The sequence below is a fragment of the Cetorhinus maximus genome, chromosome 8 (genome assembly GCF_964194155.1).
Source record: "Cetorhinus maximus chromosome 8, sCetMax3.hap1.1, whole genome shotgun sequence".
NCBI classification, from domain to species: domain Eukaryota; kingdom Metazoa; phylum Chordata; class Chondrichthyes; order Lamniformes; family Cetorhinidae; genus Cetorhinus; species Cetorhinus maximus.
In genome coordinates, this window is record NC_135886.1 from 138,397,396 (window position 1) to 138,423,711 (window position 26,316).

Below are 26,316 nucleotides of genomic sequence, written 5' to 3' on the forward strand. Positions count from 1 at the left end.
CACTGCACACCCTCTATGGCAAGTGTATCCTTTCTTAGGTAAGGAGACAAAAACTGCACACAATATTCCAGGTGTGGTCTCACCCAAGGCACTGTAGCTGCAGTAAGACATCTTTGCTCCTGTACTCAAGTCCTCTTGCAATGAAGGCCAACATACCATTTGCCTTCTTAACTGCTGGCTGCACCTGCATGCTTGTTTTCAGGGGCTGGTGTACAAGGACACCCAGGTCCCTTTGGACATCAACATTTCCCAATCTACCACCAATTACATAATACTTTGTTATTCTGTTTTTCCTACTGAAGTAGATAAATTCACACTTATTCATGTTATACTGCAACTGTCATGTATTTGCCCACTCACTCAACCTGTATAAATTACCTTGAAGTCTCTGAACACCCTCCTCACAACTCACATTCCCACCAAGTTTCGTGTCACCAGCAAACTTAGAAATGGTACATTTGGTTCCCTCATCCAAATCATTGATATATATTATAAATAACTGGGACCCAAGCACTGATCCTTGTGGTACCCCACTAGACGTCGCCTGCCACTCCAAAAAAGATCTGTTTATTCCTACTCTCTGTTTCCTGCCTGCAAACCAATTCTCAATCCATGTCAATATATTATCCCCAATCCCATGTGCCTTAATTTTATTCACTAACCTTTTATGTGGGATTTTATCAAAAGCTTTCTGAAAATCCAAATACACCACATCCACTGGTTCTCCCTTATCCATTCTGCTAGTTACATCCTCAAAAAAACTCCAATAGGTTTGTCAACATGGTTTCCCTTTCATAAATCCATGTTGACTTTGTCTAATTCCGTTGATATTTCTAAGTGTCCTGTTAACACATCCTTTACAATAGATTCTAGCATTTTCCTTACTACTGATGTTAAGCTAGCCGGTCTGTAATTCCCTGTTTTCTCCCTCCCTTTTTTAAATAGTGGGGTTACATTTGTCACCCTCCAATCTGCCAGGACTGCTTGAGAATCTACAGAATTTTGGAAAATGACAACCAACACATCCATTACTTCCATGGCCACCTCCTTTAGCACCCTGGGATTTAGATTATCAGGCCCTTGGGAATTATCGGCTGTTATGGCACAGCCAATGGTAAATGCTGAGTTGTTCAAGTCCCAAAGGGAAACTTGAAACAGCTGCCACAATTTGTTTTCCAATTTGTATAAATGTTGAGATGCTTGCCTTGAATTCAGTAGTAATAAGACCACCAAGTCTGATAAGTTTTTACAAAACTAGATTAAACAGCTAGTAACGAGAAAAATTACTTTTACGCACATAGATATGTCTACAAATTACTTCTATAACAACTTCTAAATCCCCTACTTAATCTGGTTCCCAGTTACACTTTTGTTAAGACAACAGTAAGACACATAGGGCAGAATGTTTCCATCCTCGTGCGGGGGGCGGGACCCACACACCAACGCATAAAATGATATGGGGCGACGTCAGGTGGAACTCCTGATGTCACCCCGTGTCAGTTACATTTTCAGGTCGGTGGGCATGCAGCCAACTCGGCTGCGTGCCCGCCGACCTGTCAACGGCCTATTAAGGCCATTAAGAAACCAATCCCGCTCAGGCCAAGAGCCCAGGCGGGCTTGTGAAAAAACATGAAACCTCATCCACTGGCGGGATGAGAATTCATGAGGGTTTTAAAATTTTAATGAAACGTTGCAATAAAATTTGTGGACATGTCCCAACTTGTGTGACTTCGTCACATCAGGGGACATGGCAGGGGAAATTTTAAACTCCTTTCTTAAAAGTTTCAAAACGGAGCCAATCTCCCTGAGGCAGCACTTAGCCTCAGGGAGATCAATGCGCTCTTTCGTGCGCATGCGCAAAAGAGCGCACTCATGGCTGAGGAGGCATAGCGCTTCCTGGCGGATGTCACGCTGGGTGGGCCTTAATTGGCCCGCCCACATAAAATGGCGGCACACCCCCGACCGGGGCCATCGGCTGGGAGCCCGACCGCCCGCTCGTGCCTGCTCCTGCTCTTCCCCCACCCAACGGGGGAATAATTTTTCCCATAGATTTTAAAAGACCCAGGCAAGGTGACACACAATACCCTGAACCAGTCGAATTCAAAGTAAGTTTCCTTAACTTCAGTTCATTGTAGACAGCGGCTTGAGGCCTAGATGCTGAAGGCTTTTCACACTTGTTAGATCCTAAAATGCCTACCCTTACACACAGCCTTCGCTCCTTTACACATATTTTCCTCTTTGAATGCAAATTCCCATTGTTTCACTATGTCTTTGGACTTTACCTTTCTGATAATAAAAATCTCTCATTGTATTAAGTTTTACCAGTAATCTTTGGGAAAAATAAACACACTGGGCATAATATTGACCTTGGTGGGCAGGCTCAGTGGGGGCATGCGGGGGCAGTCGGGAAGCCAACCACCACCCACAATCGGCACCGAACCGCGATTTCACGCTGGTGAGCCAATTAAGGCCTGCTCAGAGTGAAATGTGAGTGGCAGCACTGAGCGCTGTCAGTGTGGGAGGCGGGGGAGATGGGGAGGAGGGCAAGTGAGCTGAGCACGAACTTCACGTATGCGCACGAGTGAGCGCTGCAAAATCTCCCTGAGGAGCTGCCTCAGGGCAGGGTAGATGGAGAGACATAACAAAAAATAATTAAGCAAATGAAGATGTTATAAAACATGTCCCTTCATGTGACTCTGTCACATCGGCATGGACATGTTATTAATTCAATTGTAAAACTTTTATTTCGTTTTTATTTGCTATCCAACCCATGGATGAGGTGTCCAAAAAAATTCAAAAGTTGCTTGGCCTTTTCGCCTGCTGTGAAAAATTTAGATTAATTGATTATTTAATGGACTTAACAGGTCTATTAATTGTCGGCGGGCGTGCTGCCCGCTCTGGAGAGCGCCCTCCGACTGAACAATCACGCGACTGTGCGTTGACGTTGGCACGCTCGGCCAACATGCATCATTTCACGCTCGAGTGGGTCGGGTGTGCGCCCGAGCGAAAATTTCTGCCCACTGTCTCTGAACGCCACCTGGTGAGGTGTAATATTTCACTTCCTGTTTTGAAAACAATCTAGGCTGGTTTATTTGAAAATGCAAATATCTTTTTACAGCTTACATTCTAAACCTCCCCCCATGTTTATTATGTTTACATCAAAGCCTTCAGACCAGTTGCCTTTAATCGAATCAAGTTTATCTCACGCACACACTCACACACACAGAGACACATATGGACACAGATACCATTAATTTACAATAAATTCCAATAACGTTATTATATCTCCCTGACATCGGCTTTCAGTCCCATTTATTTCTCCAGCACTATTTTTTTTAGTAATACTAATTTCCTTCAATTCCTCCTTCTCACTAGACCCTTGGTTCCCTGGTATTTCTGGGAAGTAATTTGTGTCTTCTCCTGTGAAGATAGAACTGAAGTAGTTGTTTAATTGCTCTGCCACTTCCTTGTTCCCTATTATAAATTCTCCTGGTTCTGACTTTAAGGGACCTATCCATTTGTCTTCACTAATCTTTTTCTTTTTACATACTTATAGAAGCTTTTACAGCTAGCTTTTATGTTCCTTGCAAGTTTGCTCTCACACTTTATTTTTCCCCTCTTAATCAATCTCTTGGTCCTCCTTTGCTAAATTCTAAACTGCTCCCAATCCTCAGGCTTGCTATTTTTTCTAGCAAATTTATATGACTCCTCTTTGGATCTAATACTATTCTTAATTTCTTTTGTTAACTATGGTTGGGCTGCTTTTCCTGTTGTGTTTTTGCACCAGAAAGAAATGTATAACTGTTGCAATGCATACATTCATTCCTTAAATATTAGCTATTGCCTATCCACCATCATGCCTTTTAATGAAGTTTCCCATTATATCTTAGCCAACTCACACCTCATACCTTCATAGTTTCCTTTGTTTAGATTTAGGACCATAGTTTCATATCGAACTACTTCACTTTCCATCCTAATGAAGAATACTATCATGTTATGGTCGCTGTTTCCTAAAGAACCCCGCACAACAATATTTTTAGTTAACCCCCTCTCATTGCACAATACTAAATCTAGGATAGCCTGTTCCCTAGACAATTCCTCAACATACTGGCCTAAAAATCCCATCTCGTACACACGCCAGGAATTCATCTGCCACAGTATTATTACTAATTTGGTTTGGACAGTCTATACGTAGATTAAAGTCACCCATGATTACTGTAGCACCCTTGTTACATGCATCTCTAATTTCCCCCACCTTACCACTACTGTTTGGAGGCCTATATACAACTCCCAACTAATGTTTTCCGCCCCTTGTTGCTTCTTAGCCCCACCCAGACTGATTCTACATCTAGATTTTCTGAGGTAATATCCCCTTTTACTGTTACACAAATCCTAGCTAGGGATTTCATCCTTAACTAACAACGCCACCCCAACTCCTTTTCCTTTTTGCCTGTCTTTCCTAAATATCGAGTACCCTTGGATATTCAGTTTCCAGCCTTGGTCACCCTGCAGCCATGTCTCCGTAATCACAATCATATTGTACCCATTTACATCTATTTGCGTTGTGAATTCATCAACCTTATTGTGAATGTTCTGTGCATTCAGATACAGTGCCTATAGACTTGTCTTTTTAACATTTTTACATATTATTTTTGTACTATGGCCCTTGTTTTCTCTGCCTCCCACTTTTGCTTTCTAATTTTCTGCCTTTCGTTTCTATCTCTGTTCCCTTTCTTGAATCTCCCTGCTCGGGTTCCCATCCCCCTGTCACTCTAGTTTAAACTCTCCCCCACAGTACTAGCAAATACCTCAGCAGGGGTATTGGTCCTGGTCCTGCTGGGGTGCAACCCGTCCAGCTTGCAGAGGTCGCATCTTCCCCAGAATCGGTCCCAATGCCTCAGGAGTCTAAATCCCTCCCTCCCTGCCATCCCTCTAGCCATACATTCATCTAGTCTGTTATCCTATTCCTGATATTGCTAACACGTGACATTGGGAGTATTCCTGACTACCTTTGAGGCCCTGCTTTTTAATTTATTTCCTAGCTCCCTATATTCTGCTTTCAGAACCTTATCCCTCTTTTTACCTATGTCGTTGGTACCAATATGGACCATGACCTTTGGCTGTTCACCCTTTCCCTTCAGAATATCCTGCAGCTGCTCAGTGATACCTTTGACTCTGGCACCAGGGAGGCAACATACCATCCTGGTGTCATGTCTGCAGCTGCAGAAACATCTATCTGTTCTCCTTATGATAGAACCACCTATCACTGTTGCTATTCCACTCTCTTTTTCACCCAACTGTGCAGCTGAGCCATTCATGGTGCCACGGACTTGGCTCTTATTGCATTCCCATGAGAAACCATCTCCCCCCCAGCAGTATCCAAAATGGAAAATCTGTTAGAGAGGGCGATGAACCCAGGGGACTCCTGCACTACCTGCCTAGTGCTTTTACTCTGCCTGGTGATCACCCATTCCCTTTTTGCCTGTGCACTCTTTACCTGCGGTGTGACCCCCTCACTGTCCATGCTATCCATGGAGATCTCACCATTAAGGATGCTTCCCAGTGGCTCCAGTAACAGCCCCAGCTCTGAAACATGGATTTCAACTAACTGCAGCTGGAGACACTTCCTGCACATGTGGTCACCCTGGACACTGGAAGTGTCCCTGACTTCCCACATCACACAGGAGGAGCATTCCACTTGGCCGAGCTGCCCTGCCATGGCTTATCCTTAAATTACTCCCTTTACTTTTATTTCCTCTAGCTTAGAGTATATTTGGGCAGAAGAAATGCTCAACAGTTCCTACTTGCCAAGGCCACCGCTCTTCTTACTGAGGAAAGGTGGAAAATGAAAGGATTCCCCCTTCCCTCTTCAGCAAACTCCCTCTCTCACCAAGCTCCAACTGAAGCACTCTAATGCAGCCCAAAACAGCACTCCGGTGCAGACACAAGCAGCATTGTAGCTAGTTTGCTTTTATGTTGTATGAATCTAACTTCTGTTTAAGCCAGTTAAATCATTAACTAGCTTCAGCTGCAAGCAGAGCCTGTTTTAAAGCTGGAATAAAACTCACCTTCTCCCAACCCAAAGAGCAACTTTTAGTTGGTTGCTAAATTAAAGAAAGATTAGATTTTAGATAGAAATTAACCCTTAAAAGTCCCTCTCTCACCAAACTCCAACTGAAGCACTCCAGCGCAGTTCAAAGCAGTACTCCAGTGCAGACTATACGCTACAGACAACAGAGTACTTTTTGTAAAGCATTTTGGGAAACCTTGACATTGTGACAGGTGCTGTATGTAATGCAAGCTTTCTGTTTTTACTAGTTATAATGACTGAAAGAACATTAAGAAACTCAAACCAGGTCCTGAAGCTGATCTCACTAAGGTGAAAACATGAAGATTATTTACAAATCTCTAGGATCACACTTTTGAGATAATCATTGAAGCCCGATGTATCTATTCTATGTCTCAGGCTGCCTATATAGATTAACTGAGTGATATATGGTGCAATTATAATTTTCACAGAACAACACATAGCTCCCATACACTGAAGCCATATCTAAGGCATTTATCAATGTGAAAGAGACACCGGTGAACTTGGTCTTGCTTATTAACACAAAAGAGATGATCAGCAATCGTCAATCATTTTACACTGCAACATCAACAGCAAATACAATCATGTGGGTAATTAAAAAGCTGTCAATTTGCTACTACACACTTTAACACCACCATGCAAGTGCAGTTTCACCCTCATTATTCACAAGAACATTGTTGAATTCCTATTGTCCTGCAGTAATTAGTGTTGGGAAACTTGAACTGAACTGTTAATATTCAGGCCTTGTACTGGATCCAATTCCAAATCCATTATAATTTTTAAAAAAAATGTCCTCAGGATGCAAGTGGAGGTGGTAATGCGATGCTTATTGTCCATCCTTAGGTGCCTCGAGAGGGGTGCTTTCCCTACTCCATCAGAACAATTGTTTTTTACAGCCAGTGACTGGCTATTTCACTTTGGAGGGCATTAAGAGTTGACCACATATGGATTAGAGTCACATGTAGAACTGGTAGGGTGGCATATTCCCTTCCTTGATGGGCATAGTGAATGAGTTAGTATTTTTGTGGCACTTCAATTGCTTTTGAGTTCATTTCTGCTGGTGCCAGATGACAAATTTACCAGCTTTTGTTTTTTTTCCCATTGCATGGTGTATTTGGAGCTCATAAACTCTGCTTTGTTAATCCACTGTCACACTCAACGTGATCTAATCACTTTCATTGTATTCTGTATAAAGGAATGAAATAGTCTTTGGGCACAGGTATAAAATACAGCTTTGGAGCCAGTGAGTTGTTTTTTATGCATTCTGTATAGGCAAGAGCTATTGTGTTGCTCTTTTATGTCTATTTGTCAGTCCGTCTGCATCCAAGTAATGGAAACAAGATGCACGACACTAAGAACAGTACCCCCAATCTTTACTGATGTTTGTGTAACAGTTCCCCTGAGGGACTCTTCTCTTGAAGGTATGGGGTTGGTCTTAAAAAAAAATATAAGCTTGCCATCTGGAACTTCAATGGAATAAGTTTCGTGGGGAGGGTAGTTCAATATAATTAATCTCTGCTGATATCACAAAGGATAGCATCGTCCACAAAAGTGCCTGAGGGCCATTGAGTAACAGGCATTAAAAATGTTGAGAATCCTGATACATGAAAAGTTGAATCACACACTGTGGCCCAATTTTAAAGTGTATTGCTGTTCCCTTTCTCTGTCTATCCATGTTAAATTAATGCCAGTATTTAATGGTGCCAGAAAGCATAAGAAGAATGTGCATCAAGCAATGATGAAAGTTAGACAGTGTTAAATATATAATGCATCCTCCGTAACCTAGGCAACGTTGCTCATTGCGTCTGTCTTGTGTTCAATATTTCCCCAAACAAAGCTTCAGTTAGTCTAACAGTTGGGATTCTATGACAAACTCTGCCTCTGCCGAAACCCACTGATTTACTTGAAAAGTCTATTCGTTTTTTTTAGTTTTATAAGAGTGACTAGCCCAACGTTGAACACGGCTTCTACGGGCTGCAATGTTGCTTTGCTGTATTCAGCTTCTGCATCATCTGTTTTTTACCCTGTGCCACACTGAGATTGTGTCCCGTCTCCTGCCACTTTGCCCCTGCTAGTGTATCCAGGCTCCAACCTTGGGACCTACCCATGAAACATAAGAGGGGTGTGACAGGATCAACTCCTGTCAATCCCTTGACTTTTATTTTCTTTTATGAGAAAAGTTCATTGAGGAAAAGTAATACAGCTTTTATTGATTTTTCTCTTTTTTTGTTTCACTGAGAGCAGAGCATCATTGCAGTGGCTTACAAAACATGTTGGAGAAGCTATCATACCCTCCATGGGTTAAACGCACAAACATTATTTCACATGGAGCAATGTTTCCATGAATAGCTTGCTTTTGTTAACCCTGTTGAGTACTAATTTTCACATCCTTATCTTGAGGGTAAAAAGTTGCAGCTTTAAGCCCAAATAAAGACCTGAGTACATAACCTGGGCTGATACTGATCGTAACACTTGATCCAAAAAAGTTTGAGATGGATACTGACCCTACACACTAGGTACAATTTAAAAATGAACAAATGACCTACCAGCTCCAAACCCTAGCCCTTTGGGCCATTTCCCACTTTAATGTGCAGACAGGTGGTGCAGCCACTTATGAATTCATGCAAATTAGGAGTCCTATTATGCTAAAAAGAGACTCTCACACATGGGCAACTCGGGGTGGGCAATAAATGCTGGCCCAGCCAGCGAAGCCCGCATCCTGTGAATGAATTTTTACGAAATCAGGGCTTGATGCTTTTCTGCAAGGAGGGAGCAGGTAGGTGTGCAACCAGCAGAGTCCCTCCAGCTGACCAGTACTGGACAAACTTTTTACACCCATGGTCACGCGTGGATCATTACCACCTCAAAAGATTTGCGTTTTTTGCTTGACATTCTTCAGGATGTTGGGTATCACAGTTAATCATTTATTGCCGTAGGATCGGAATCCACTCCAACTGGGAAATTTATGGAACGTCATTTCAAACCTGGACATGCTTTGACCTCATGATTGGAGCTGTAAATTACGAAAGATAAGCTTCAGTCCGCTGCAGTACAGGGCAGGGCAGCAAGGGGTTAATTCGGACATTTAGTTAACAAAAAAACAGTGACTCATCAAAAGGGTTTGGGCATTGACTGACTGCCATCAGGGAACAATGGTACCAGGGAAATGCCATTACTTGCCATTGACATGTGCAATCAAGATATATGATTACCCAATACATTGGCATAAAGGACACATCATCAATACAATACACTTAAGGAATTATGCACCTAAGAACATAGAACAAAGAAACTAGGAGCAGGAGTAGGCCATTAGGCCCTTCAAGCCTGCTCCACCATTCATTATGATCATGGCTGATCATCCAACTCAATAGCCTGCTCCTGCTATCTCCCCATACCCTTTGATCCCTTTCGCCCCAAGAGCTATATCTGTTCTTCCCCTATCTGTTGAAGAGCACACTTAATCTATGTTATTGCCATTCCCTGACTCCAGGCTAACTCTTCTATCATATTTACATTCTTCTTCGTCCAATGTGGCCTTGCTGATGCTCGCAAGCCCTAAGAATGTGCAAGGTTCAGCATTCTCTCTGTCCCAGCCTGAAATTTAAACGTTAATTACTTAGAAATTATGGTTTTGCTTGCTGGGATATTTTAAGTCAAGTCCCTTGACCATTACTGTATTCCTTTATTTCCCTCTAACAAGCTCCTTCTTGAAAACATACAATGTTTTGGCCTCAACTACTTTCTGTGGTAATAAATTCCATAGGCTCACCACTCTCTGGGTGAAGACATTTCTCCTCATCACAGTCCTAAATGGCCTTCCCCATATCCTCAGACTGTGTCCCCTGGTTCTGGATACCCCCACCATCGGGAACATCCTTCCTGCATCTACCCTGACTAGTCCTGTTAGAATTTTATAGGTTTCTATGAGATCCCTCCTCATTCTTCTGAACTCCAACGAATATAATCCTAATTGACTCAATCTCTCCTCATAAGTCAGTCCCGCCATCCCAGGAATCAGTCGGATAAACCTTCGCTGCACTCCCTCTATAGCAAGTACATCCTTCCTCAGATAAGGAGACCAAAACTGCATACAATATTCCCGGTGTGGTCTCACCAAGGCCCTGTATAATTGCAGCAAGACATCCCTGTTCCTGTACTCGAATCCTCTGGCTATGAAGGCCAACATACCACTTGCCTTCTTTACCGCCTGCTGCACCTGCATGCTTACCTTCAGCGACTGGTGCATGAGGACACCCAGGTCTCGTTGCACATTCCCCTCTCTCAATTTATAGCCATTCAGATAATAATCTGCCTTCCTGTTTTTGCTACCAAAGCTACCTCACATTTATCCACATTATTCTGCATCTGCCATGCATTTGCCCACTCACTCAGCTTGTCCAAATCACACTGAAGCATCTCTGCATCCTCCTCACAGCTCACCCTCCCACCCAGCTTTGTGTCAACTGCAAATTTGGAGATTTTACATTTAGTTCCCTCATCTAAATCATTAATATATATTGTGAATAACTGGGGTCCCAGCACTGATCCCTGCGGTATCCCACTAGTCACTGCCTGCCATTCGGAAAAAGACCCATTTATTCCTACTCTTTGTTTCCTATCTGCCAACCAGTTTTCTATCCTTCTCAATACGCTACCCCCAATCCCATGCACTTTAATTTTACACGCCAATCTCTTTTGTGGAACTTTGTCGAAAGCCTTCTGAAAGTCCAAATAAACCACATCCACTGGCTCCCCCTCATCAACTCTATTAGTTACATACTCGAAAAATTCCAGTAGATTTGTCAAGCATGGTTTCGCTTTTGTAAATCCATGCTGACTCTGTCTGACTCTGCCAATGTTTTCTATGTGCTCAGTTATTAAATCTTTTATAATGGACTCTAGAACTTTTCCCACTACTGACATCAGGCTGATTGGTGGTCTTAGTTCCCTGTTTTCTCTCTATCTCCCTTTTTAAATAGTGGGGTTACATTAGCTACCCTCCAATCTGTAGGAACTGTTCCAGAGTCTATAGAATCTCGGAAGATGACCGCCAATGCATCCACTAATTCTAGGGCCACTTCCTTAAGTACTCTGGGATATGGATTATCAGGATTTATCGGCCTTCAATCCCAGCAATTTCCCCAACACCATTTCCCTACTAATACTGATTTATTTCAATTCCTCCCTCTCACTAAATCCTGTGTTCCCCAACATTTCTGGTATGTTATTTGTGTCCTCCTTTGTGAAGACAGAACCAAAGTATGTATTTAGTTGGTCAGCCATTTCTTTGTTCCCCATTATAAATTCCCCTGTTTCTGACTGTAAGGGACCTACATTTGTCTTCACAAATCTTTTTCTCTTCACATACCTATAGAAACTTCTACAGTCAGTTTTTATGTTCCCCGCAAGCTTACTCTTGTACCCTATTTTCCACTTCTTAATCAATCCCTTGGTCCTCCTTTGCTAAATTCTAAACTGCTCCCAATCCTGAGGTCTGTTGTTTTTTCTGGCCAATTTGTATGCCTCTTCCTTGCATCTAATGCTATCTCTAATTTCCCTTGTAAACCATTGTCTGCACCACAGATAATAGTGCTGGGAATAGGGTCATTCAAACCCTCAATAACCTTGGAACCAGGGTGATGTTACTATGTCAAACAGCAGGAGAACTGCTCATACAATGAGAAATGATAATATTTGTGTGGATACGTCTTCAATGGAAAACTCCATATTGTTTCAGCCAGCAGGAGCTGACAACATTTGTCTGGACTTTGCGTGGAATCTACTAAATGGACATTGGAACAACAGGAAATATGTTTTGACAAGTGTGAGTTAAATTATTATGAAAGAAGAACACATCTGAGTATCTGGACTGCAGTTGGAAGAAGGGTCAGGGCTGGCTGCCTTGACTCAGGCCTATATTCAACACTGGACAGACCAGCCGCGTTGGGGATTGGAAGTGTTTTCAGTCATAACGTAGTTGGCCTGAAGGCTTTGGGCTGCAGTCAGAAGAAGGATCAAATTTGGTCACCTTGACTCTGGCCTACAGTCAACACCGGACAGACCAGTCATGTTGGGGATTGTAAATTTCTGCCAAGTCATAGTGATATTAGTCTGAGGGTTTTTTGTGAAGGTTTGGGGCAAAAACTTTGCCTGGTGTTTTTGGCTGTACCTTGTAACTTGTTTCAGTCATATTTTGGTGATATTGGTCTAATGGTTTTTTTCTTAAGGTTTCAGGACAAGATGTGGCGTTTTGCTTGTGATTTTGTAAGTTTAAACCAAGTTGTGGGGACTTGGTGTGGAGTTAGCATTTTTGTAAGTTTAAGCCCGAGTCGTGGAGACTTTGTCTCGAGTACTGGGAATGGGTTGTTTTAAATTTTAGGGTACTGTACTGTGGGGCTGTGGGTGATTCAGTAAAGCGATTGTGAATTTTCAGAAGAAACTTGTCTCGGTTGTCATTCTGTTCAAGCCATGCACGCCTGAACCTGGTATCACGAACTTGGGTGTGGGAGAGTCTCTGAGGGAAACTACCCATCACATTATCCTTCTGTCTGAAGCCGCTTTTAGATTGGTCCTCAGCTCCTGGCTCCTATAGCCCAGGGCTACCCCATCCACCACTCAGAGACAGGTAACATTGCCAGATTCTGTTAGACAAGGACATTTTTCTTCTTTGTTTTAGTACCTGACACCAGTGAAGCACCAGCATTTGGTCATATTCCTGGAGATTTTCTCGTATAATCTTCCTCTCCAACTGTCCACCCAGCTAAACAGCCTTCTGCACCTTCTCCAATATTTTATAACTAATAAACGAAAATGAAAACAAATACACACAATTCTTGCAATGCCCCCTGTGATGTTTCTGCCCGGGTTGTTTGCAGAAGTGTCTTGGAGGGTAGTTTTTAATTCCTGGGGATCCCAGAGCATTCAGGGGGAGCCAGCTACACTACAACAGTGGCACTGCCATTTTAAAAGATTTTCAGCATAGCATTAAATACCCTTTGGCTTTGGTTCAAAGATGAACAGGTGGTGCAACTGCAGTGCAACTTGGGGTTGGAGAGCTTTTATGCCACTCTGTCAAACTTGGCCTGCATTATAAACGGCCAGTAGTACTTATCGTGGCGATATGCTTATGTCTCTGTGGTAACATCACAGGGTACCCTAAAAAGAGAGAACTTGTCTTTATTGTTTATGAGATCTTGTTTGCAAATTGGTTGCAGCTTCCCCGGCTATGTAATGGTGACCAAATCTCAAAAAAGCACTTTATTGACTGTAAAGCTTGCCGAGATATCATGAAAGGTGCTATATAAATGCAAGTTAAGTTAATGCTGGCTCAGTTTGTTGCAATCTCACCTCAAAGGCAGACGGTTGTAGGCTCAGATCACAATCCAAAGACTGAGCACAAACATTTAGGTTGACTATCCAAGGCACTATTGAGTGAGTGTTGCACTATCAGAGGTGGTGTCTTTGGGATGAAACATTAAACAAAGAGCTGGCCTACTCTGTGTAAAAGATCCCATGGCACTACTTCGAAGGAGAGCAGGGGGCATTCTCCCTGGTGTCCTTGACAATATTTATTTCTCATCCAACATCAGTAAAGACAGATTATTTCGTGATTATCACGTTGCTGTTTCTGGGAGCTTACTGTGCACAGATTGGGTGCCATATTTTCTACAATTGACAGTGACTACAATTCGATATTTCATTGGCTGTAAGGTTCGTTGGCATGTACTGGTGGGTTGTGACTGGCACAATATAAATGCGAGTTTAGGAGGCCTGAACTTTTGAAATGTTTTTCTGAATGCAAATACAACAGCTGGTTTGTGCATAGCAAGATCCCACAATGAGATCGACAATTCTCAGTTATGGTGGTGCTGTTTTGAGGGGGGGTGGCATTGGCAAGGACACCCTTGTTCTTCTTTAAATTGTGTACTCTAGAGGGTGGTAAGGGTCTGGAATTCTGAAAGGGTGGTGGAGGCAGAAACCCTCATCACATTTCAAAAATACTTGGATGTGCACTTTCCAGATGAAGATGTATAGGTTCCCGTTTCAACTGGGCATTTGAAGACGACAGGCTAAGTGCCAAGTCAGGAGGATCAGTTAAGATTTTACACACTTAACTACAGGGTTACGGAGCAAGAGCTGGATAGTGGGATTGGGCCAGATATCTTTATCTCTTAGATAAAAACAAAAAAGCTAAAAGCTACTGCGGATGCTGGAAATCCAAAACAAAAACAGAATTACCTGGAAAAACTCAGCAGGTCTGGCAGCATCGGTGGAGAAGAAATCAGTTAATGTTTCGAGCCATCATGGCCCTTCGGCAGAACTGAAGCATAGTTAGAAGAAAGGTGAAATATAAGCTGGTTTAAGGTTGGGGGTGGGGGGCGGGGGGTGGGCGGGGGGGGGGAAGAGAGACGTTGAGGGTGTGGTGATTGTGGAGATAAGCAGTGATAGGAACAGATAATCAAAAGATGTCATAGATAAAAGGGTCAAAGAGGTGTTGAAGGTGGTGATATTTGTCTAAGAAAAGTGCTAATTAAGAATGGAAGACAGGATATTCAAAGTACAGCTCTAGTGGGGATGGGGTGGACAGACTAACAAGGTTTTAGTTTTAGATTTAAAAATAATGGAAATAGGTGGGGAAAGAAGAATCTATATAAATTATTGAAAAAAAAAAAGGGTTGGGGGGGGTGGGGGGTAGAAACGGGGTGGGGATGGGGGGAGGGGGAGTTTAAGATCTAAAATTGTTGAATTCAATATTCAGCCCGGAAGGCTGTAAAGTGCCTAGTTGGAAGATGAGGTGCTGTTCCTCCAGTTTGCGTTGGGCTTCACTGGAACAATGCAGCAAGCCAAGGACAGACATGTGGGCAAGAGAACAGGGTGGAGTGTTAAAATGGCAAGCGACAGGGAGGTTTGGGTCTTTCTTGCGGACAGACCGCAGGTGTTCCGCAAAACGGTCGCCCAGTTTGAGTTTGGTCTCTCCAATGTAGAGGAGACCGCATTGGGAGCAACGAATGCAGTAGACTAAGTTAGGGGAAATGCAAGTGAAATGCTGCTTCACTTGAAAGGAGTGTTTGGGCCCTTGGACGGTGAGGAGAGAGGAAGTGAAGGGGCAGGTGTTGCATCTTCTGCATGGGCATGGGGAGGTGCCATAAGTGGGGGTTGAGGAGTAGGGGGTGATGGAGGAGTGGACCAGGGTGTCCCGGAGGGAACGATCCCTACGGAATGCCGTCAGGGGGGGTGAAGGGAAGATGTGTTTGGTGGTGGCATCATGCTGGAGTTGGTGGAAATGGCGGAGGATGATCCTTTGAATGCGGAGGCTGGTGGGGTGATAAGTGAGGACAAGGGGGACCCTATCATGTTTCTGGGAAGGAGGAGAAGGCGTGAGGGAGGATGCGCGGGATATGGGCCGGACACGGTTGAGGGCCCTGTCAACGACCGTGGATGGAAAACCTCGGTTAAGGAAGAAGGAGGACATGTCAGAGGAGCTGTTTTTGAAGGTAGCGTCATCAGAACAGATGCGACGGAGGCGAAGGAACTGAGAGAATGGGATGGAGTCTTTACATGAAGCGGGGTGTGAGGAGCTGTAGTCGAGGTAGCTGTGGGAGTCGGTAGGCTTGTAATGGATATTGGTGGACAGTCTATCATCAGAAATTGAGACAGAGAGGTCAAGGAAGGGAAGAGAAGTGTCAGAGATGGACCATGTGAAAATGACGGAGGGGTGGAGATTGGAAGCAAAATTAATAAATTTTTCCAGGTCCCGACGAGAGCATGAAGCAGCACCGAAGCAATCATCAATGTACCGGAGAAAGAGTTGTGGGAGGGGGCCGGAGTAGGACTGGAACAAGGAATGTTCCACATACCCCATAAAGACCTCTCCCTCCAGCAGCACCGCCGCACCCTTTTTCAAAGCTGCGCGTGCCCCCAGTTTCATTTTATTCTTCGCCTCATCCGTCGCCTCAACAAGAATCTTTTTCTCTTTCTCTCAAGTGCTAAGGAACGCAAGCTCCAACAACTTATCGACACCAACACCCATCTGGGACCCTCCACCCCTGCTTGTCCCTCCGTCCTCACCCCATCTTCCAATCCCAACCCCAGCCACGTATTCACTATACCCCCTGACCTTCCCCTCTCCGATGCTGAACGTTCAGTGCTCAGCAAAGGACTTAGTTTCATACCCTTACGCCCTCATCTCAATGAATTTCGGGCTCGGCATGATGCTGAACTCTTCTTCCGCCGTCTTCGTCTCCGTGCTCACTTCTTTGGGCAGGAGTCCTCTCCCCGTTCAACGGATCCTTTTACCCACCTCCAATATTCTCCCTCCACTTGGACCCCTCCCTCTGGATTCTTACCCTCTCTTGATCTTTTCATTGAGAACTGTCGGCGTGACATTAGCCGTCTCAATTTCTCTGCTCCTCTCACCCATTCTAATCTGTCTCTCTCTGAACTCACTGCACTCCGTTCTCTCAGGTCCAACCCCAACATTGTCATCAAACCCGCTGACAAGGGTGGTGCTGTTGTTGTCTGGCGCATTGACCTCTACCTCGCGGAGGCTGAACGTCAACTCGCAGACATTTCCTCCTACCTCTCCCTGGACCATGACCCCACCACAGAACATCAAGCCATTGTTTCCAGGACTGTCACTGACCTCATCTCCTCTGGAGATCTTCCTCCCACAGCTTCCAACTTGATAGTCGCCAATGCTGCCAGACCTGCTGAGTTTTTCCAGGTAATTCTGTTTTTGTTTTTATCTTTATCTCTTTCCCTGTCTGGCACAGACAATGGGCTGAATGGCCTCTTTCCGTGCTGGAAGCCTTTTTATATTTCCACACATCCATACGCCCTTTGTCTCGCCTGTCACCTCATCTAAAAGTCAGCACCTCCAGTAATCCTTTAACGCTGCCATTGAGAATCAGCCTAGATTGTGCCCTCAGGTCCTGGAGTAGGCTTTGAAACCCAAAGCATTTTGACTCAGTGCTACCATTGTGACAAATTGACATTTATGATTAAGCGTGTGTACATATCACACAAGTGTTCTTTTTTTCCCCTAAATGAACAGACAGAAGGTGCTTTGCCCGTGAGAGCGTTCGAGGGTTTCATGTGAATGCACCACATCATCTCTTCTCCACTGCTGGAAATTTAGCAGCACTCCCAAGCCATGCAAATTACTTTTTTGAAGGTAGCGCACTGGACTAGCCTTGAAGATAAAAATCCATTATGTTTATACCCGTAGCTATTTTCAGCTAGAAGGGATAGAATTAGCATATGAAAGACAACACAGTAATTAGATTTGTAGACCTTACATACAGATGTGAGGCATTGCTTGAGATAACAAACATTGCTTTGTGAGTTAAAATGCTCCAAGTAAAGAGCACTAAATGTTCATGCTACGGAATGCTTATGAGATATGAAGCACTCACGAGCATGATTGGAAGAAATACTATTCCACATTTTGAGTTTCCAAAAATTGCTGGGCCACGGGGCGAAAGTATGGCAGCGCGACGAGTTGAATAGCTCTGCCGAGGAGCCAGCACAGGCACGATGGGCCAAATGGCCTCTCCCTGTGCAGCGTGATTCCATGATTCCGATGGTTTAAAACAGAGGTCAGGATAATAAAAGCACAGCCAGCTTTCCCAGTAATGGCTGTTCATCACAGCAGCCTGCGCTGCATCCCACCATGTGACTTTCTTCTTTCTGTAAGTTCCCATGAAGCGTAACTGCTTTCTTCATTCCTGACTGATAGGGGACAACTGAGCATTTTAATTTGCCAAGCAGCGAGCATAACTTTTCATCCAACCACAGGAGGGATCGGGAGCATGAAAGACCATCAGCCGGCCCAGCTCAGCCACTCATTTAATTCCTCTTTCAGATCTGGTCAAACCATTTTCATCTTCTTCCTGACTTGGCACTTAGCCCATTGTCTTCAAATACATCCGTTGAAAATGGGAACCTATACATTTTCATCTGGAATGCATCCACAGAGTCAGCATTCAGTGCACTTGCTGGCAGTTCATTTAACAGCTCTAAGTGTATGTGGTGAAAAATCTTTGAGTGGGGTTCAAATGCTAGCGATTTTACACACTATATTGTTCCCCTTGTTTGAAGTTAAATAAACTTCTCTGTGATTTTGAAAAAAAGAGGCAATCCTTCTCGTTTCAGCGCAATCAGTTGCATATTTGGAATGAGACATCAGCTGAGTTGAAAACTCAAAGTGCACTACGAACGTCGAGGCAGGAGGAGGCCATTCAGCCCCTCGGACCTGTTCCGCCATTCAACTTGATCATGGTTGATCTGTATTCTGAACTCCATCAGCCTGCCTTTGCTTCATAATCTTTAATACCCTTGCCTAACAAAAATATATCAACCCACAGTATTGAAAGCCTTGATGGCTTTCTTTGTGGGTTAGAGTTCCAAGTTTCTACTAACCTTTATGTGATGAAGTGTTTCCTGACATCACCCCGTACGACCTAACTTTGATTTTAAGGTTATGCCGTTTGTTCTAGAATCCACCCCATCAAAGGCAATATTCCTATCTACTCAATGAAATACTTTAAGCATCTTAAATACTTTAGTTAGATCACCCCTTAATCTTTTTCATTCTTTCACAGGATGTGGACTTTGCTGGCTAGGCCAGCATTTAATGCCCAACCCTAACTGCCCTTGAGAAGGTGGTGGTGAGCTGCCATCCTGAACCGTTGCAGTCCGTGTGGCGTAGCTACACCCACCGTGCTGGTAGGGAGGGAGTTCCAGGATTTTGACCCAGTGACAGTGAAGGAACTATGCAATTCCAAATCAGGATGGTGAGCGGCTTTAACCTTTTATAATTAAGAGGAAATAAACTGTGATGACTCTATGGAACAGACTGGTTTTGACAAGAAACAAACTTTATTACAAAGGCACTTTAGTGCTCGCCTGCTCGACAGATCTCTCTTCAGAAAAAGCCCCACCCCACGGATTGCCCGCGCTAATTGCTCACTGGTCGAAGCCCCAAAGTACATCACATGACCTGTGATTGGCAGGAGGGAGAGACTATATATCCAGTTAGCACATTTCCTCCCCCTTTAGATTTTTACAATTAATCCATACAGTAAAACATTTAAACAATCCAACAACATATATATAATTTCAGGTGATTATAAATCAAGTCGCTGATGTGCTCGACTAGGGTGGTGTAGCTCTACCACTGGAGGTTCCTCAACAGGATCGACAGGATCTGGAGCTGCACTGTGAGACACATCATCGGAACTAAGCAGTTCAGGATTTGGCAACTCTTCTAAAACATCTGGAATGTCTGTTGTCAGTCGATCACACACCTCAGGAATCGCCGATTCAATGTTAATCACTTATTGATCAGTTAATTGTTGGAATGCCTCTCTGGCACGGATGTGATTCATGTGCTTATGGACGATTCTATCTCCCACTTGTACTTGTAAAGATAATGGACCAGTCTCTGAAACAATGGTTCCTGGAGGCCAGCAGGGTCCACTGCTGAAATTTTGCACATATACCGTATCACCTATACTGGATGTGCGAGCTTTACTGTGTGTGTGTCATGGTTGAATTTCTGATTACTCTGATTCTGCACCGCCTTCCCCTCTAAATTCGGAAGCATCAAGGGCAGAATTTTGCCCTCGGATGGCGTGCGTGCCCCACCGGTTCGGTGGCGGGCGGATAGCCGACCCCCGCCACCGAAACGGGGCCAGCCGCCATTTTGAGTGGGCGGGCAAATTAAGGCCCAAATTAAGGCTACGCACTTCCTGTGTGGGGGGAGGGAGGGATTCCCCATCTGTCAAAGTGCGCTCTTTTGTGCATGTGCGCACTGCTCCCTGAGGCAAAGTCCTGTCTCAGGGAGATTACTGACAGGTAAGAAAAGTCAAAAATTAGAAAAATTAAAAAATTATTAACATGTCCCCCTCATGTGACAATGTCACACGGGATGGGACATGTTAATAAAAATGACATAAACTTTATTAGACTTTTTAAAAATGGACATGAAACCTCATCCCACCAGTGGCTGAGATTTTATGTTTTATCAGAAGCCCGCTGGGGCTCCTGGACTACCCACCAGCCTTAAGGATGGACGGGCAGGTCTTTAATTATCTTAATTAGTCTGTCAATGGCCTTAATTGGCTATTGACAGGTCGGCGGGCGGACAGCTGATTCCGCTGTCCGCCCGCCTTCCTGAAAATTTAAAGGGACCGGGATGACGTCCAGGGTTCCTCCCAATGTCATCCCGCATCATTTTCCCCTCGGCGAGCGGGCCCCACCCCCAAATCGCCGACGGGAAAATTCAGGCTCAAGTGTAAACGTGTACGCAGATGGAGTTTCATTAATAATTCTAACGGTGTTGAACCCATCGTTGAATGTGGTGGTGTACGATAACTTTAGAGAAATCTGGAAAGTCGAGATTCCAGAGTGCCTTCTGATACTCTTTTCATACCAGACTTAAAGTTTGTACAGCCCTCTCGGCTAGACCATTCGATGAGGGATGCCAAGGAGTTCTCTTAATGTGTCAGATTCTGTTCAGATCCGTTAATTTCTGAAACTCTGTGCTGGTAAAGGCTGCACCATTATCAGAAATGACAATTTCAGGTAGGCTATGTGTGCTGAAACAGTGACGTAGCTCCTCAATAGTTGCGTTTGACGTTGGTGATTTGATTTCATACACATCCATCCATTTTGAATGTGCATCTGCAATTAACAAGAACATGGTACCTAGGAACGATCCTACATAATCTACATGTAGTCAAACCCAGGGTCGACCAGGCCACTCCCACAGATGTAGGGGAGCTGAAACAGGCAACTTCTGTTGTTGCTGACAGTGGAGAGAGTGCTTGGCCATGCTTCCAATGTCACTGTCAATGCCTGGCCACCAGACATAGCTTCGCGCAAGAATTTTCATCTTCAATATGCCTGGATGCGCACTGTGAAGCTCTGTCAAGAGTGGCTCTCTCCCTTGTGTTGGGACGACAACTCTTGAACCCCACAACACAATGCAACCTTCACAGCTTATTCCGTGTTTCTGACATGGGATGGTCTCAATTCTTCAGATACAGGCGAGTTAGGCCATCCTTGTAAAACAAAGTCTCTGACTTTCGACAATATTGGATCTCTGTTTATCCAATTTCTAATTTATTTTGCACACACAGGCGAAGAATCTAAGAAATTCAATAATAGCACTAATTCTTGTGGAACGGGAGTATTTGCAATACTATCTGGTAATGGGGGACACTGAGTGCTTCTGCGTTTGCAATGTGAAGGCCAGGGCAATAGATAAAAGTATTTTTGTATGCAGGTAATGTCAGAACCCAGCGTTGTATTCTTGCTGATGCTATTGTTGGAGTGGCCTTATCCTCACTGAATAATCCCATTAAGTGTTTATGGTCCGACACAGTGGTAAATGTCATCCATGTAGGTACTGGTGAAACTTTTTTACACTGAATACTACTGATAATCCTTCTTCTAAATGAAAATACACCTTCTTGGCTTGGGAAAGGGTTCTTGAGACACAGTCAATGGGCCTTTTTGATCCATTTTTCATTTTATGTGATAACACAGCTCCTACACCATAAGGAGAAGCATCACATGCTAATACCAGCTCTTTCGATGTACCAATCAGCACAACAAATGCAACAATTTCTTTGCTTTCACAAAGACTTCTCCCTGTTGTGAACCACATCACCAATGGTGGTTCTTTTTTAGCAGCGAGTGTAATGGTGCCAAGACAGTTGGCAGGTTGGGTAAGAAGTAGCTATAGTAGTTGATCATACCCAGGAAGGACTTGAGTTCTGTTACGTTGGATGGTGATGGTGCATCTTTTATTGCCTGAACTTTATTTTCTGCCGGATGCAAACCCGCGGCGTCCACCCTGTGACCCAGGTGAGTGACTTCTGGTTCCGAAAATGTGCATTTTTCCTTCTATAACCATACGCTGGCTTTCATGAAACTTCTTAACACCTCTTCCAAGTTGGCCAAGTGTTCAGTCTCGGCTGACCCAATGGTGAGAATATCGTCCAAATATACTATCACCCATGGGAGTTCTTGCAAAAGGCTCTCCATTGTTCTCTGGAAAATAGTGTATGCTGATGAGACTTCAAAGGATAGACGAGTGTACTGATAGAGAATTTTCCGTGTGTTAATAGTCACGTATTTTTCTGATGTGCTATTCAGTTCTAATTGTTGGCAGGCATGGCTTATATCCAATTTTACATAGGACTTGCCTTTAGCCAACTTGGCATTTAAGTCGTCTACCCTTGGAATGGGAACTTATATAATTTTGCTGCATTATATGAAGTCAATTTCTAGTCTCCATAGATACATATAGTGTGGCCAGGCTTAACCACTGGAACTATGGGTGCGACCCACTCTGATAATTGGATAGATTGGATGACGCCCAGTTTTTCTAACCTGCACAGCTCTGCATCACCTTTTCTTTCAATGTATAAGGCACAGGCTGAGCTTTAATGAAATGTGGTGTCCCCTGAGTTTCAACATGTATTTTGGCATGCATGCCTTTTAACTTCGTTAATTCATACCATGTTGTATTTCCTTAGAAGTTCTGGGGATTCAATCTGATTTTAAGTGAAATATCTCCGGCCAATCAAGTTTGAACTTCTGTAGCCAATCCCGACCCAAAAGACTATGTCCCTCTCCTTTCACTATTTTTGCAGGCAGTTGGGCTGTCTGTTGCTTGTAACAGACTGGGACAGTGATGAGGCCCTTTACTTGGATACATTCGCCATGTAAGTTCTTAATTTAGTGGTTGCCCGCTCCAAGTTTATTGGCTGTCTTCCTTCATTAAGGTACCTGAAAGTGTGCTCACCTATCACCGTAGTTAAGGCACCAGTATCCATTTCCATTGTCAGTGGCTTCTCATTCACTTGTACTGTCACTGTAATAGGCTCAGTCTTCACAGCAGTCACATTATATAAGGAGTAAATGTCGGGAGCAGCAGCGTCAGCCTTTGCTGTATCGGCTACATCTATCGCAGACTGCTTCAACTTTGTCCGGCGTTGCCTAACCATGTGTCCTTTCTTATGGCAGTAATTCTGCCTCTTTGAAATTACAGGTATCTGCTCCGTGGTCACCTTCACACCTATAGCACATTTGTCTTGAGATTGACGATGAAGCATTTCTGTTAGGCATCTTAATGTATCTCACAGTGGACATTGGATCGCGCTTTAATCCCGCAGGTCTGGCTTTCGTGCCTGGTTCCTGCCCAAGATGAAGTACGATGACTTTATCCATGTGCTTCAAAGCCTGCGAGTCTCTCGCAGCACTTTCCATGGTGAGGGAGATTTTTAAGGCGTGTTTAAAATCGATATTAACCTCGGCAAGCAATCGGTGCTAAATGATGTAGTGCCTGACTCCACCTACAAACGGTCCTGCAGCATATTGTTTAAAGCATCTCCGAAGTCGCAGTATTCTGTTAACTGCTTGAGGTTCTCTACATAGGTTGCGATGGACTCTCTCGGGGCCTGAGCCCTCAAACTGAATTTAAAGCGCTGCATTACCATGGATGGCTTTGGCTGGAAGAGTGTGTTTTCACGAGGTCCACTAATTCGCTGTATGGCTTGGAATTGGGCCATCAGGTTACGAATCAGATAATATGTTTTACTGCCGCATACGCTCAACTTTCCATTTATCTTCTGCAGTTATTTCATGTTCTACAAAGTAAAATCCAAGGTGCTCAACATATCAGCTCCAATCTTCAATTTTAGCATCATATGGGTCGATTCTTCCAAACAGCGGCTTGCCTGGTGTGTAGCTTGTTTTTTTTTATTATTTGATTTTCTCACAGTAACAGGGCAAGGTGCAGAGTCTAAGTTGATTTTACCCTCATTGCCAAATGCGATGACTCTATGGAGCAGAGTGGTTTCATCAAGAAGCAGGTAAACTTTATTATAGAGACATTTTAGTGCCTGCACCCTCTACAGATTTCTCATCTGAAAAAGCCCCATCCCCAGGATTGCACGTGCTAAGGGCTCACTGGTCGGAGCCCCCACTATACATCACATGACCCATGACTGGCAGGATGAGTGACTATACATGTACATCCAGTTTCCACATAAACCTTGACTGATACCTGGGATGGGCGGGTTATCTTACAAGGAATGGGTGGGCAGGCGGGGCCTGTATCCATTTGGAGTTTAGAAGAATGAGAGATGATCTTATTGAAGTATATAAGATCCTGAGGGGGCTTGAAGGGTAGAGGCTGAAAGGATGTTTCTCATTGTGGGGGAGACCAGAACTAGGGGCATAGCTTAAAAAATAAAGGATCTCCCCTTTAAGGTGGAGATGAGAAGAATTTTTTTTCTCTGAGGTTTGTGAATCTTTTGAACTCTCTTCCTCAGAGAATGGTGGGGGTAGGGTCAATGAATATTTTTAAGGCAGATAGATTAAGGTGGATAGATTCTTGACTAACAAGGGAGTCACAGGCTATCAGAGGTGGGCAGAATGTAGATTTGAGATGACAATCAGATCAGCCATGATATATTATTGAATGCCAGAGCAGGCTCGAGTGGCCAAATGGTCTACTCCTGCTCCTAATTCATATGTTCATACTGTCAATGCAACTTCACCCTATAATCTAATATTTTAGCCCTGGTACCATGCTGCTGAATCTGTGCTACATTCTTTCCAAGGCCAGTGTATCCTTCCTGAGGTGTAGTGCTTAAAACTGAACACAATAGTTCAGATACAGTCGAATGAGAATGGCTGTTCAACTTCTGAAAGTTTCTGATCTGTTTGGAGGAGGGGAAAGAACATGTTAAATTGTGCACAGTCTATGAAGTGCTTCTTCTTTTCTTTTACCCTAAGGTGATATAATGAGTTTAGAATTAAGGAAGCCTACTGCAAGGACGAGGTCATATCCTAAAGGGCTTTGGGGCAGGTTTTCTTCCTTCAGCTGCAGGTTCCAGTGCAATGAGAAAGATTTCAAAAATCATTTGTCAAAAAGGGGGGGAAATAGCAACCAAAAGCTTTACAATAATTAGCAAACCTTCATCGAAAACAACAGCAGCCAACAATCAAAGATGGAGCAAAAGCAAAATGCTGCAGGTGCTAGAAAACTGAAGTAGAAACAGAAACTGCGAAAAATACTCAGCAGATCAGGCAGTATCTGTGGAGAGAGAAACAGAGTTAAAGTTTCAGGTCTGTGACCTTTCCTCAGAACTCAAGCTCCAAGATCTGAAACGTCAACTCAGGTTCTCCCTGAGTTAATGTTTTAGGTTAGGACCTTGAGTTCTGATGAAAGGTCATGGACCTGAAATGTCGGCTGTGCTCTTTTTCTCCACATAGGATTTCCCACGAGCGGAAGGCGCTGCAGTTACTCAATCACTAATGCGTTCACATGTGGTGGCTAGGATGTCATAGTCATAGGGGTCTACAGCACAGAAAAAGGCCCTTTGGCCCATCGGGTCTGCACCAGTCAAACAAGTACCTAACTATTCTAATCCCATTTTCCAGCATTAGGCCCATAGCCTTGTATGCCATGGCATCGCAAGTGCACATCCAAATACTTCTTAAATGTTATGAGGGTTTCTGCCTCTACCATCCTTTCAGGCAGTGAGTTCCAGATTCCCACCACCCTCTGGGTGAAAAAATTCTTCCTCACATCCCCTCTAAACCTCCTGCCCCTTACCTTAAATCTATGCCCCCTGGTTATTGATCCCTCTACCAAGGGGAAAAGTTCCTTCCTGTCTACCCTATCTATGCCCCTCATAATTTTATACACCTCAATCATGTCCCCTCTCAATCTCCCCTGCTCCAAGAAAAATAACCCCAGTCTACCCAATCTTTCCTCATATCTAAAACTCTACAGTCCAGGCAACATCCTGGTAAATCTCCTCTGCACTCTCTCTAGTGCAATCATATCCTTCCTATAATGCGAATTCCAGAATTGCATGCAATACTCTATCTGTGGCCTAATCAGCATTTTATACAGTTCCAGCATAACCTCCCGGCTCTTATAGCCTATGCCTCGGCTAATAAAGGCAAGTATCCAACATGCCTTCTTAATCACCTTATCTACCTGGTGGATGTGCTCTTTTGCCAATGTTTCTGAATACAACATAGAAATCAAAGGATTAATATACTGGTCTATACTTGTTGAGTGGCATGTGAAATAACTGGGTAAACGTAAAACTACATGCTCTTACCAGTGCCAGTGAAGACTGGTGCCAGAGGCCCATCCCTCAGTCACCTAACAGATGTGAAGGGTGGGGCTATGC